Genomic DNA, 12,986 nt, shown 5'->3' on the forward strand with positions numbered 1-12,986 from the left:
TACAAAATATTACTTCACAGATCTGGCGTCGCCTCGAAAGCTGAGAGAAGAAGGTCACGAGTCTACAAGCAAGACTGTGTCCTTGTCTCATGAAGATGTTGAGGGTGTTGGGAGGACGTTAGTGAACATGTTCAAGGAAGACAGGTAGGGCGGAATTTTTCCCCTAACTATTCTTCATTCCAACATTCCAACGATCATCCCTCAAGAAACTCCTTCTTCATTCGAAAAAGAGTCCTTACCCTCTGCCACCAGTTCTGAGCTACCTTGGCCATAAAATGAGCCAAAATTCATTCCTGAGATCGAGCAAGCCATGGGAGTAGAATTCCCGGCTCCAAGAGTCACCTATACGCCGAACCATCACAAAGTCTTGCATATCCCCATTGCATTCTTGAAAGCTGAAGCAGCGTGACAACGGCCACGAAAAGTCTTTCAAAATCAGGTTGCTATAAGTTTAGAGGATGTTCTTCAGACCGTTGTCCAACCAAAAGTTTTACTTTTCCTCGGTCTCTCAGGAGAGAAGTTCGGAGAAGGCAACTTCCTTCCTCTCATGGGCAGGATCCTCTAGCAAACTTGAGAACCGAAGTCCGCAGCCTCAAGAGCCAATTGGAGTTCATGCGTATCGCCTCAAATCATCTCAAAGAGTTTGTGCCAAAGACTGAAAGCTACGACGAGCTTGAAGTAAAGGCACCACTAATGGAGGCCGAGCCCCTCCTGACTAGACTATCTATAGCAATCAGGCTCACCAAATCATGAGGAAAATAAACTATGAGCCTCTGGCCAATAAAACATTGTAAGGAGAAAAAGCAATGACCCCCTATTTCGAAGCTATCCAAGCCGCGACAGCCCACTATGGGGCTAAACAAGTCCTAGGGTATTAGTCTCATGGGACAATGAAAGTTTCGAGAGGCATTCAAAAAAGAAAAAATCACATGAAGCGCAGCAAAAGTAAAGAGAGTAAAGTCAATCAAAAGAGAAGAGCTTTATTCACCAGTCAAAACTTTTTACAAGTGCTAAAAAAAAAAAAAAAAGTTGGAATGACATGCTCAGAAATGATCAATCATCTTATTGATCCCTGCACTGTGGGTTTCAAGAGAAGTCTTGGTGCCTTGAAGATGTGCCTTCAGCTTCACCACTGTTTGAGTCATCTCTGTCATCACCATAGATTTTGACTCAATTGTGCCATCGAGTTTGAAAGAGGCCTCCATGGCCTTCCTTTGAGCCATCTCCATCTCGAGGCCCGTGAATTTTTCTTTCAGTGTTCACATTGCCTCTCTGACTTCGATCATTCTCTTGAAGCTCCCTTGTGCCTCTTTCTTGAGGTCCTGCTGGTAGCCAGCTATCAGGGCGTTCTTCTCAAGACAAGCATTTATCTTCTCGCGACTGCGCAAGATTAACTCTTCCAAGGAGGCTACCCTTTTGGTTTCTTCCTCGAGATGTAGCACTCCCAACTGCCAGTTCTCCAACTCGTTTAGAGTTGCATCAAAATGAGAAAGCACCTTTGGCGCCATCCTGACCGCAATAGTCCCAACAAACTCCCTTAGTTTGACCAAACCTTCTCTCAGCTCATTGAAAGGCAGCTCCCTCAAGCCCTGGAGGCCTGCTCTAAGCATGCCTTCAATCATGCTGGAAACACCACCAAAAACAGGCCTAGATGGTGCTATTGAGGCCACCACAACATAAGACACCTCGACCTCAAGGACCGGGCTTGTTGAAGTGATAACCATCTGAGCCACTTATTCCTCTGAAACGAGGGCAAATCCTAGAGCTTCTTTCCCGTCAGGCTCATAAGCAGCCCCGGCCTCAATTTGCACGGCCTCTTCGAGGCCAGCCTCACTGTCTTGACCCTCTCTTACAAGGACCTCCACTTCTGTCTCAACAGGCTGGAGAGGAACGAGTCCCCTTTGTTCTTTACTCTCCTGAGCTATCACCTCAGCATGACCAAGTTCAGGAATGGCCTCTTCTCTTTGGCCTTCGCCACCTAACTCATCCTTGGAAACGGCTTCCTCCACGTGGCCCTCGCCTTCAATAGCTAGAACTTCAGCCACAAAGAGCTCAGCCCCCTCATCTTCATGACTTGGGACCATAGGAAGAGCAACCTCTAGGTCTCGGGCATGTCATCAACTCCAGCTCTTCTTCTTGATCCACAACCACTGCCTCGGTCAAGGCACTAAGCTCCTCATGCATGGAGGCCACATCGACATCAGAGCCCCTCTCTAGAGCAGTTTCTTCGGAGCTTTCATCCTCCTCGGTCTCCATCCTAGCCGCCCCTGGACTTGAGGGCTCCTACATAAGGTCAAGAGTCCCCTCCCGATCAGAAGCAATGTCAATATGCTCAGAGCTCTTAGAGTCCTCTGTCTCGGTTTCTGAAGAGAAAGAAAACATTTTAGAAGAAGCAGAAGATGGTTCAGAAAACACAAAGGGGATACTAGAAAATCAGAAGAGGAAGGGCTACCTTCTAGTTCTGACACCACGGGGAGCTTGTCGCTTTTCCGCTTTCGAGTACACCCACTACTTGAACACACTACACGAGTGTCCGCAGCAGTTGGGCGTTTTCTTTTCTTTCCCATGTCGGAGTAAGAACTGCTACCTCAGATCCACCCCTTGAGGAGGCCCTCCAGCCAATTTGCTGTGGGGACCGCTCCCGATTAAGGCATTCAAGTCCTGTGGTGGGCGCTTCTCATAACCAGGGACCTGTCGCCCCTCATCCCAGTCCAAGATTGAGCTAAGATTGTCAAAAACACTTCCGGTTATCGTCTTCATTGCAAGGAACTCTGACGAGGCCTTGTGAACTGCTATCTCGTGTGGAAGCCCTAAACCCTGCCAGTTGGAGGGATAATCCAAGAAGAATACCTCACCAGGAGCAGGAGCATCCGCTGGCCTCCTTTGTCGGGTGTCTTGGCGCCAGTTGCCATTCACTCCTTTCCAAGGGTGGTCTTTCTCCCAAGAGCCCTTACTGGTGATTCTCCACCAATTTGCATATGCCTTAGTTGTTCGGACTCTCTTACCAAAGTAAGGTAGCATGTATTTGCTGGTCTCTATCACTTCAAGACATATGGACCAAGCAGTTCGTACATGTTCCAGCAGCCAACACTCTCGGAAAGGCCAAGCTCCTTTGCGCTCCCCTTATACACCTTACTCTGGTGCTTCTTGAAGAATACCGCGAAGGGGCTGCTTTGGTCAAGCTCGTGTTGACGGGCACAGCTTTGGGGGAAATATCCCTCTAGCTGAGCACTGTGTGGAGTCCGATAAGTTAAGACTCCCCCTCTGATGCTCAGCATGAACATGAGTTCGTTAATCATTGTTGGGGCACCGTCCAGCTCGTTTCCCAACTCATCGACAAAAGGACGGTCGATGAAGCTCCCAACGGGAAAAGGGACTCTTCTCATGTTCAAAGAATTATTTTTTAATAGGCCCCGAGCTTCCCCTGGCGTATGGAAGATGGCCCTATGGTATGCTATCTCCATCAAGAAGGGCCACAACTTATTTCCTGAGCATTGATGCTTGACGTAGGTGTTAGGAAAATAAGCCTCTAACCACTCGTACACGTAATGCACATGGAATGGGATTTTAAAGTCCCCATGAAAAGCTTATCCTCCTATGATGTCATTCCCTCCCTCCTTGCCCTTATAGGCCTTTCCTCAAGAGATGGCCCCTAAACCATGGTATATGTTGCATAGGACTGGTTGAGCAAGGGCATACTTGTGCCCTCTAGCTATGTCGCATGCCACATATAGTACCCCTAGGCGAATGTCGTCCCCCCAGCCAGGAGGCAAGAACTTGCACAAAAATTAAGGCCAGGTAGGCGGCCAAGAAGACACGGTCATCATCAGCCTCGAGCTAATATATAGGAGGTGTCTCCTTTGCAACTGTCTTCCCTTTCCCCTTTGGAGTACCCTGACTGCCCTCAGGATAATCCCCACTAAAGAATTTCACCCAGTCTGTAAAGGTGACCCTACCATTCCTAGATCGGCCAACAATTGACTGGTAGACCTCAAAGATCTTAGGAAGGTTGGCCAGCGGCTCTTCACCCCCCAAGTGAATGCCACCAAAGATGGCTGAGTTGGAGGGCACAAACTCGTCATACATAGCCCCGAGCATTGGGAGACCTCTAATAAAGTGAAGATCTAGTAAAGAGATTCCTGCTTCGCCATGACCAAGAAGCCAAGTATTGCTCACATGGCTCCATGTCTCCAGCAATACCTTTACTATATTAGAGCAATGATCATAGTAGCTGCCTGAACACTGGACCACCACTAATAGCAAAGTTTGCTCAAGAACGCTTCCATACAAAGCCAATACCTTGACAGTCTAGGAAGCGTATCCCTTCAAGCATTGATGCTCTCCCTGAATCCGGAAGCCTTTGACCGAACACCTTAATAATCCCTTTGTCTGAACCATTCTCTTCCCCAAGGTGGGTGAGTTCTCCCCGGAGGATTTGTTTCGATGCATACAGTGAAGAAGTGCCATCCCTTCTTCCATATAGACATTGCCACTATTGTCGTCCCGCACTTCAAATCATATAGGGTCAGTAATAAAAGTGACGCTAAGAGGCCACTCTGGTTCACACAACGGTTGCGTCAGCCAAATGGGTTCCCCTCTTGATAAAACTTCACTCGTAAAGTCACGGGCGCCGATTTCTCCTTCCCTGGGGAGCCTCTTCACGTCGGGGATCTGGTAAGAGGAACTAGCCATTACAAAGGGCTGAGTGGTTCACTCCCAAAAGTAACCTATACACTGGAACAGACCCAGTTGAGTCTGTCCAACACTCAGCGCCGACTGATCCTCTCAAAACACTTAGCGTCGGGTGAAGTTCTCAATGCTCAGTGCCGGTTGAATACCAACACTTAGCGACAGTTGAGTCTTTTAGCACTCAACCCCGGTTGAGTCTTTCAACACTCAGCGCTGGTTGAATGCCAACAACTAGCGCCAGTTGAGTATTTCAGCACTCAGTGCTAGTTGAATGCCACCTCCCCAGCACCGTTGAGCTTGTCTAAGGCCAGCGCCTATTGAAAGTGAATTTATCACACGTGCCACGAATCCTAGATGTGACACCTCAAAATCAGTCGTGCCGACTGACAGCTATCGCCACGTCCTTCGATGCTGCTTGACACACGTGCGCTTAGTAACCGTATGATTTCCAAGGACAACAGTTCACCTCCAACAACCGTACAGAATCTTGTTGTTTGCCGAAGGTTCTTCCCTGCATAAACTATTGTTGAGGTCCCACTGCTTGCCAAAAACTTCAATAGAGCGCTCTTTCCTCACGGTTAAAGAAAACATGTGTTTAAGTTTTTACCCTTGGCAAAAAAATAAGGGAAAACGAGTCTTTCCCCCCTTATATAGACTACACTACCCTCTAAAGCCCTTCACAACTTCGAAATTCCAGTTGCGCCCAAGGAAGGCCCAGTGACAATGAGTCAGGTCGAGCTTCGACACAAAGCCCGAGGTAACTCTCATCGATCCATCCCCAGTGTCGGTTGACTTAGCGTTGGGTGTGTTTCCAAATACAACCCTTGCACCGGTTGACTTAACGTCGAGTGTATTTCCAAATACAACCCTAGCGCCGGTTGACTTAGGGCTGGGTGCATATCCAAATACAACCCTAGCGCCGGGTGTATTTCCAAATACAACCCTAGAGTTGGTTGACTTAGTGTCGGGTGTGTTTCCAAATACATCCTTAACGCTGGTTGACTTAGCGTCAGGTGTGTTTCCAGATACAACTTTAGCGCCAGTTGACTTAGCGCTGGGTGTGTCTCCAAAACGACCCCAATGCCAGTTAACTCAGCATCGGTTGTCTTCAGATAATACCACAGGTCATTCACAACGCCATTTGTGTTGTGAGAACTCAGCGCTGGTTGAATGGTCGCAATAAACCATCAGCGCTACACATGGCAACAGCCGTATTTCAAGCCGTGTATGCCCTACCACTATCTTGAGTGGAGTTGCACCTAAAGCCTGGATGTGTCATCCCTAGTAGACTTGCTGTTGCACCTAAGCTGTGACCTCCCCAATGGAGTCATGAGCTGTCCCACATCCCCCATTAGGAGTCATACCCATATTGCGGCCCATCATCCTCAATGAAGTTAGGATCATTCTCACCTTCCCAATACCCAGTGGATCAGCTTCACACTAAGCTACCTTACCCCCAGGGAGTCGGGTTACCGGTCATAAAGTCTCATCCTTCACCTCAGACAGGGCCTTACCCCCTTTAAAAACCACAACAAGGTCCACTTCTGCTGGTCATCCTTCATCAGGACACCATTTCCACCTAGCCCTCAGTTTGTGAGTGGTCTTAATCATTTGATCCCCAGGGAGTCAAATTACCGTCCACAGGCCTATTCCCCATGGAGCTCAACTTACATGGCAATCCACACAATGGTCTGTGCTGCATGACCCTAAACTGCATAGCCCTGGTCTAGATGCATGACCTTAAACTCCACGGTCCGTGCTGTATGATCCTAAACTGCACATCCTTGGTCAAGATGCACGACCCTAAACTCCATGATCGAAGCTATATGACCATAAACTGTAGTGGAGGTCTAGTTGTACGACCTTAAACTGCATGGTTCTAGCTGTACGACCTTAAACTGCATAACCAAGGTCCAAACTATATGACCTTAAACTGTAGCGAAGGTTTAGTTGCACAACCTTAAACTGCATGGTCCAAACTATATGACCTTAAACCATAGTCTACGTTCTAGCCGAATGATGTTAAAAGGCTCAGCACCATGGTCCAAACTATATGACTTTAAACTGTGGCGGAGATCAAGTTGCATGACCTTGAACTACATGGTCTTAGTTGTATGACTCTAAAATGCATAACCACGATCCAGCCATATGACCTTAAACCATAGTGCACGTTCTGACCGCATGACGAGAAACGGCTTTGCCAAGGTCCCGGAGGCATGACCCAAAAAAAAAAAAAAACTTACCCCCACATACGCGCACACGCCTCTACATGCACTTTCACGCAAGCCTTTCCTAACCTTGGTAGTGTGCGCACATCACCGTCATTACCTCCCCGGTGAGTTCATTCATCTCATCACTATACATCATTCTCCAGTGAGTCTCACCCATGCCCACAAAATGACGAACCATCTCGTCATCCAAACTCGTTGTAAGTTAGTGGGTCACCATTGTCCACTCACATTTCATATATCACCCATCTTTCATAGGTAGCCTCGAGCCATCCCACCAAGTGAGCCAAACCACCACCATACTCACTCCATGGCCTTCATAGACTACCATCCATCTCCATTACGGTCCAGCTGTATGACCTTAAACCATAGTTCACGTCCAGACTGCATGACGTTAAACTGTTTTGCACAAGTCCCGGAGGCACGACCTTAAACACGTCCTCACAAAAAGAAAATATAAAAGAATAACGAGCATGGTGTATACCTGAACAAGGGAACACTATGAGTAAAAATGATGGACGGGCATGTTCATGAAAGCATGAGTAAAAGGGTTCCGTAAATAAAAACTGGGCACGGTGAAAACTCGAAAGGGCATCATGAGTAAAAATGGATAAAATGGGTGGACATGGCTCAAAAGTCATGGGTAAAAGAGCCCCAAATAACAAGAAGTTGGTGAAAACTGTCTCTACGGCACCACTTCCCCAGTCTAAGTGAAATCTCGCAAAGGGCGCTTAGAACAATAAAATCAGCTGGATGCAACATTCGCTTCCACAGACGGCCTCAACCAAGACTCCCTTCATCATCAAGACGTCTAACAGGGAGTAGACATGAAAATCACCCCTCATCTCCTTCTTCAGTCCTGGGTGAGCAGGTTGCCTAGCCGACATCCTTCTTCAGTCCTGGGTGAATAGGTAGCCCAGTCAGTGTCCTTCTTCAATCCTGAGTGAATAGGTAGCCCAGTCGACATCCTTCTTTAGTCTTGGGTGAATAGGTAGCTCAGTCGACATCCTTCTTGAGTCCTGGATGAACAGGTAGCCTAGTGGACGTTCTTCTTCAATCCTGAGTGAATAGGTAGCCCAGTTGACGTCCTTCTTCAATCCTGAGTGAGTAGGTAGCCTAGTCAACATCCTTCTTCAGTCCTGGGTGAACAGGTAGCCCACTCGACGTCCTTCTTCAATCCTGGGTGAACAGGTAGCCCAGTCGACATCCTTCTTCAGTCCTGGGTGAATAGGTAGCCCAGTCGACATCCTTCTTCAGTCCCGGGTGAACAGATAGCCCGGTTGATATCCCTCTTCAGGGCTGGGTGACAATGTAGCTCAGTCATTACCCTTTTTTAAGGACCCTTTCCCCATGCATGGAGTGTGCATGCCTTCTTCTTCTCTTATAGACCTTCTCCCCATGTACAAAGTGTGCATGCCTTCTTCTTCTCTTATAAACCCTTTCCCCATGCATGGAGTGTGTATTCCTTCTTCTTCTCTTATGGACCCTTTCCTCATGCATGGAGTATGTATGCCTTCTTCTTCTCTTATAGACGTTCTCCCCATGCACGAAGTGTGCATGCCTTCTTCTTCTCTTATATACCTTCTCCCCATGCACAGAGTGTGCATACTTTCTCCTTCTCTTATAGATCTTCTCCCCATGCACAGACCAATAATGGTACTCTGATCGTCAAAATAAAACATGGTGTAGCAGAAAACAGACGCCACAAAAAATTCTATTCTCCCCCTAAAGTATCTACGGATGGACCCTCGAACAATGCATCCCTACGTCTGAGCACCCTAGTTACATTACGTGAATCTCCTCGACGTTCATGTGGTTCTGTGGCTAGGATGGAAAATAGTAAAAGCCGAAGGAAACTTTTCGAATCACTGTACTTCTTGCTTATCTTGAAGCACAACATTTGGCGGGGCAAGCTTTTTGGACGTATTTTTCAGCACCTTGGTCCCTGGTAGGAAGCAGATCAATAAAGCCTACAAAATAGTGGGAAATTCTCGACAGTCTTAGAATGGCCACATAATTGCTCAAGATCATCATCAGCACTTCAAAAGGTCATCTGCCAAGTTTCGTCACGATCAAACATGTCATCGGCCGTGAACACCTAGAAACAGTTTTCGAAAAATTGGCCTATGGTACCCTGAAACGGACCTTACAACTGGAGCTACATGTTTAGTCTTTCAAATTACTGTGGGACAACCACCATTTAGATCTGACACAGTCGAAAACCTCTATGGGCTAAGTTTCGGCTTAATCGAAGGGGCCCCAAACTATTCCGGTGCGGTCTTACAACCCCATAACACCATTAAAGGTGGTTGTTTTTACAGTCACAGGTAGTTACTTTCGGGGCCTGTAACTCACTCGTTCTAAGTTGGATCACTCCCAAATTTGGTTAACATATTTGTCTCATCAAGATGGACAATTTAATATGTGGTACATCCCATGATGATGTCTGACCAGGGAGAAAAGCTAGAGAGAAGTTGCCGATCTATGAAGAATTGCAGAAAATTCAACAGCGACAAGCCTCATTCGATGGACCAGATCACGATGCTCACACGACGGATCAATGCGAAACCAATTCCATTGTGTGCATAAGGTCCAGGACTATCATTAGTCCGAACCATGTACATGATGGACGATCAGATTTCGTGCATGAGACCAACAAAATTACTGAAATTCCAGCAGCCATTCCAGATTCCGGCCAAAACGCAAAAGTTGCAAAATCTTCGTTCGGGCTCCAAATCGTGTTCTGTTTGTTGCCACGTGATCATGATGACATGATTAGTGCGCTATGATAAAGAAATCATAGAAAAACATTAAGGAAAGATCATGCTATTGATCTGAAGTTTCCATGATTCAAACAAATTTCAAGTCTCGTGATAATTCATGGCTCGAAGTTGGTATCAAAATGATCGCCATTTAGAGCCCTATAAGAAAATAATAATCTTTCGATCAGACAGGTATCAGAACAACCCCGGGTCAGCCACGGAAGATCGTGCAAGTTCTTGAGCAGCCACAAGGACTGTTATGAAATTCCACATATTATTAGATAGGGGCAAAACAGTTCTTTTGCACCCATCTTTAGAACTTATTTTAATTCAATTAAATATTAATTTTAAGCAACGAAGTCTAATTTTGATCAATCCCCCCATGTTTGGGCAGACCTCTATATAAACAGGCACTACCTCATTGTTAAAAAGTTCGGGACAAACAAAAAAAAGGCGCTCGATTCATTCTTGAAAAATTCAATAAAATTTTCATTTTTGTTTGAGCCGGAGTACATCTTGGAGAGAGAGAGAGAGGAGAGAGAAGAAAAGGGTCGATACCTTTTGGACATGTAGCTTTCTCTCTCCTTCCCTCTCTCTCCCCTCTCTCTTCTCTCTCTCCTCTCTCTCTTTTCTCTCTCCCTCTCTTTCTCTCTCTTCATCTCTCTCTTCTCTAACCTCTTTTATGAACTGGCGAGACCTAGTGCCGGTTGGTCTTCTCTTCTCTTATCAGTAGACCCAACGTCAATTGTTTTTCTCTCTTCTCTTCTATCAGTCAGTGAGACCCAGCGTCGGTTAGTGTTCTCTCTTCTCTTCTATCAGTCTACAAGACCCAGCGTCGGTTGGTCTTCACTCTTCTCTTCTATCAGTCGGCGAGACCCAACGCCGGTTGGTCTTCACTCTTCTCTTCTATCAGTTGGTGAGACCCAGTACCAGTTGGTCTTCTTTATTCTCTTTTATCAGTCAGCGAGACCCAGCGTTGGTTGGCTTTCTCTCTCTTCTCCTATCAACTGGTGAGATTTTCACCGGTTGGCTTTCTCTCTCTTCTTCTGTCAGTTGGTGAGACCTAGTGGCAGTTGGTTCTTTTCCTCTTTCTCCCATCTTTTGATACAGTCGGTAATGTCTAGCGTCGATTGCATTTTCTCTTCCTTCTTCTCTTTCATTTTATCTGTTCCCTTCTTCTTTTTAACCCCTACTCTGCTACTCTTTTGTTCGACTTAAAGGAATTGAGGTTAGCCTCCCATGGTAGTCCTGTCGTCTTGTTGTAATGTCATTGTGCTAGGATCACTTGGCCCGCTTTACTTCCACGACAGATCGACCATCATTCCTAGCAAGTCGATATCGATAATAACATCTAGTAGTGATCCTGTGAGTCGGTCTTAGTTATCGAGCCCGTTTTGCTACCATGTTAGGCCAATTATCCATTAGCCTAGTCATTGCTCTGATCCTCTCGCTTAGTTAAATTCTTATCTCCCCCCCGTCTTTCTTTCTTCTACTTGAATGCGCATGCTGGTGTATGTTCATTAGAGAGGAAAAGGGGTGAGATCTGACCCACCTATCCCGTAACCTTTGCCCTATATATTTGTGATTGCAGAAAAGTGGAAAATAAGAAGAATATGAGCCAAAGGAGGTGATTCCAAACCAGTTTTATTACTGAGGAGCTTTCTTCGTGATCTAAGAGGGCGCCCACGCGAGTCAGCCCGAGTAAGTCTCGAACCCACCTTTTAAATTCCTCTCTCACCAATTGGTAACACCTGCCCCCATTTTCGAACGACATTCTCGAGAGAGAGATCTGACAAACATCTCAGGTCTTCCCTGAAACCTGAGACGCATGCCGCCCGATCCTCCAGGATCCGGAGGGCAAGATCGAGGCACCTAACCAACGATGCATCAATTTTTAGGAGAGTTTGTGTCTAAACCATGCTGGTAGACAGCCGGAGGGCTTCGTAACTGTTCTAAGAGGGTAACTGCTCGGCCATATCCTTGAACCCGTAAACGATGAGGTAAGCATCTAAATATACCTTTGTCAAAAAATCTCTCTCATTGTTGGCTCCTATCCTCATAAAGAAGAGTGCACACGTACGTTTAAAACACGTCCCACCTGTGCACCCCTCGTGGTTATTTGAGAAAGGGTTTTCTCTCACCAAGAAAACCAAGCCCCGACGAGAGAGATTTCATGACAAGGCCTTTAATGATGAACGACCTTCATGAGCCAAAAGGGGAGAATGAAGTCCCCGAAGGAACCTGCAACGTGACATGGATGGTGGAAGTCAAATCAGAACCTTTGGTCATGCAACTAGCTTTGAGATCTAGAAGAAGGACCACTAAGATAAAACCACCTAGAGATACCACGCCGAAGAAGGTTATGCTTGCCACAAAAATACAAACAGAAACTTCCAATGCTACTGGGCATGTAAAACCGTCCACAGATAGGAATATTAATGACTATAATGTAACATCCCACTTGAGAAGAATAACAACTGCCATAAGAGTCTATGACACTCTTATATTGTTCAAGGAGCTTCGGCAGCCCTAATATAGGCCCTATTGTCTCCATAAAAGTTCCAAACTGAAGTCGATCAAATAAAACTTGACTCAACAGTTTTGGCTGATGTTATGCCGGTCACTTTCTCAAATGCAGACTTACAGTTGGGAGAAAAACATCACAACCGCCCTTTAATGGTAGCCGGAGTTCTACATGGCACCTGCTTGATCGAATAATGATAAACATATGATCAGCTATAAATCCACTCCCTCTAAGGATGCTGAAGACCATAGGGATGAATATCAGGCCACTCAACAAGCCATTGGAAGCATCAGGTTGAAGCTAAGAACTGGGAAACTAGAGATTTACACCACATTCCAAGACATAGAAACTGAAGCGTCATATAACATTATGTTAAGATGCCCTTGGTTGCATGACAATGGCATCATCCCCTCCACTCTGCACCAGTGCTTCAAATACTTCCACGAGAGTAAACAACATATGGTTTATGCTAACCGAAGTCCATTCACCAAGGTAGAGTCTCATTTCGCAATCAATAAATTCTATAACCTCGAAAACCTGGATCCCTATTATATGGAGATGTCGGAAAATAAGAGTGATTTCGACGATGATCATGGAATCGAAGAGGCACTAATAAGGGTTTTAAAAGGTTTGGCTATTGAAGCTAGCACATGACCTCTCACTTCGGTGATACCAGTCAAGGTAGAGTAGGACATGTCGCGCCAATTTGATGATAGTCAGATCAGCCCTTCATTGAAAGCGAAGTTAAAAAACGGAGCACCAAAAAGAACATAGAGCCCTCCC

Source organism: Amborella trichopoda, chromosome 13 (genome assembly GCF_054954075.1).
Source record: "Amborella trichopoda isolate Santa Cruz 75 chromosome 13, AtrichopodaSantaCruz75HAP2 v2.0, whole genome shotgun sequence".
NCBI lineage: Eukaryota > Viridiplantae > Streptophyta > Magnoliopsida > Amborellales > Amborellaceae > Amborella > Amborella trichopoda.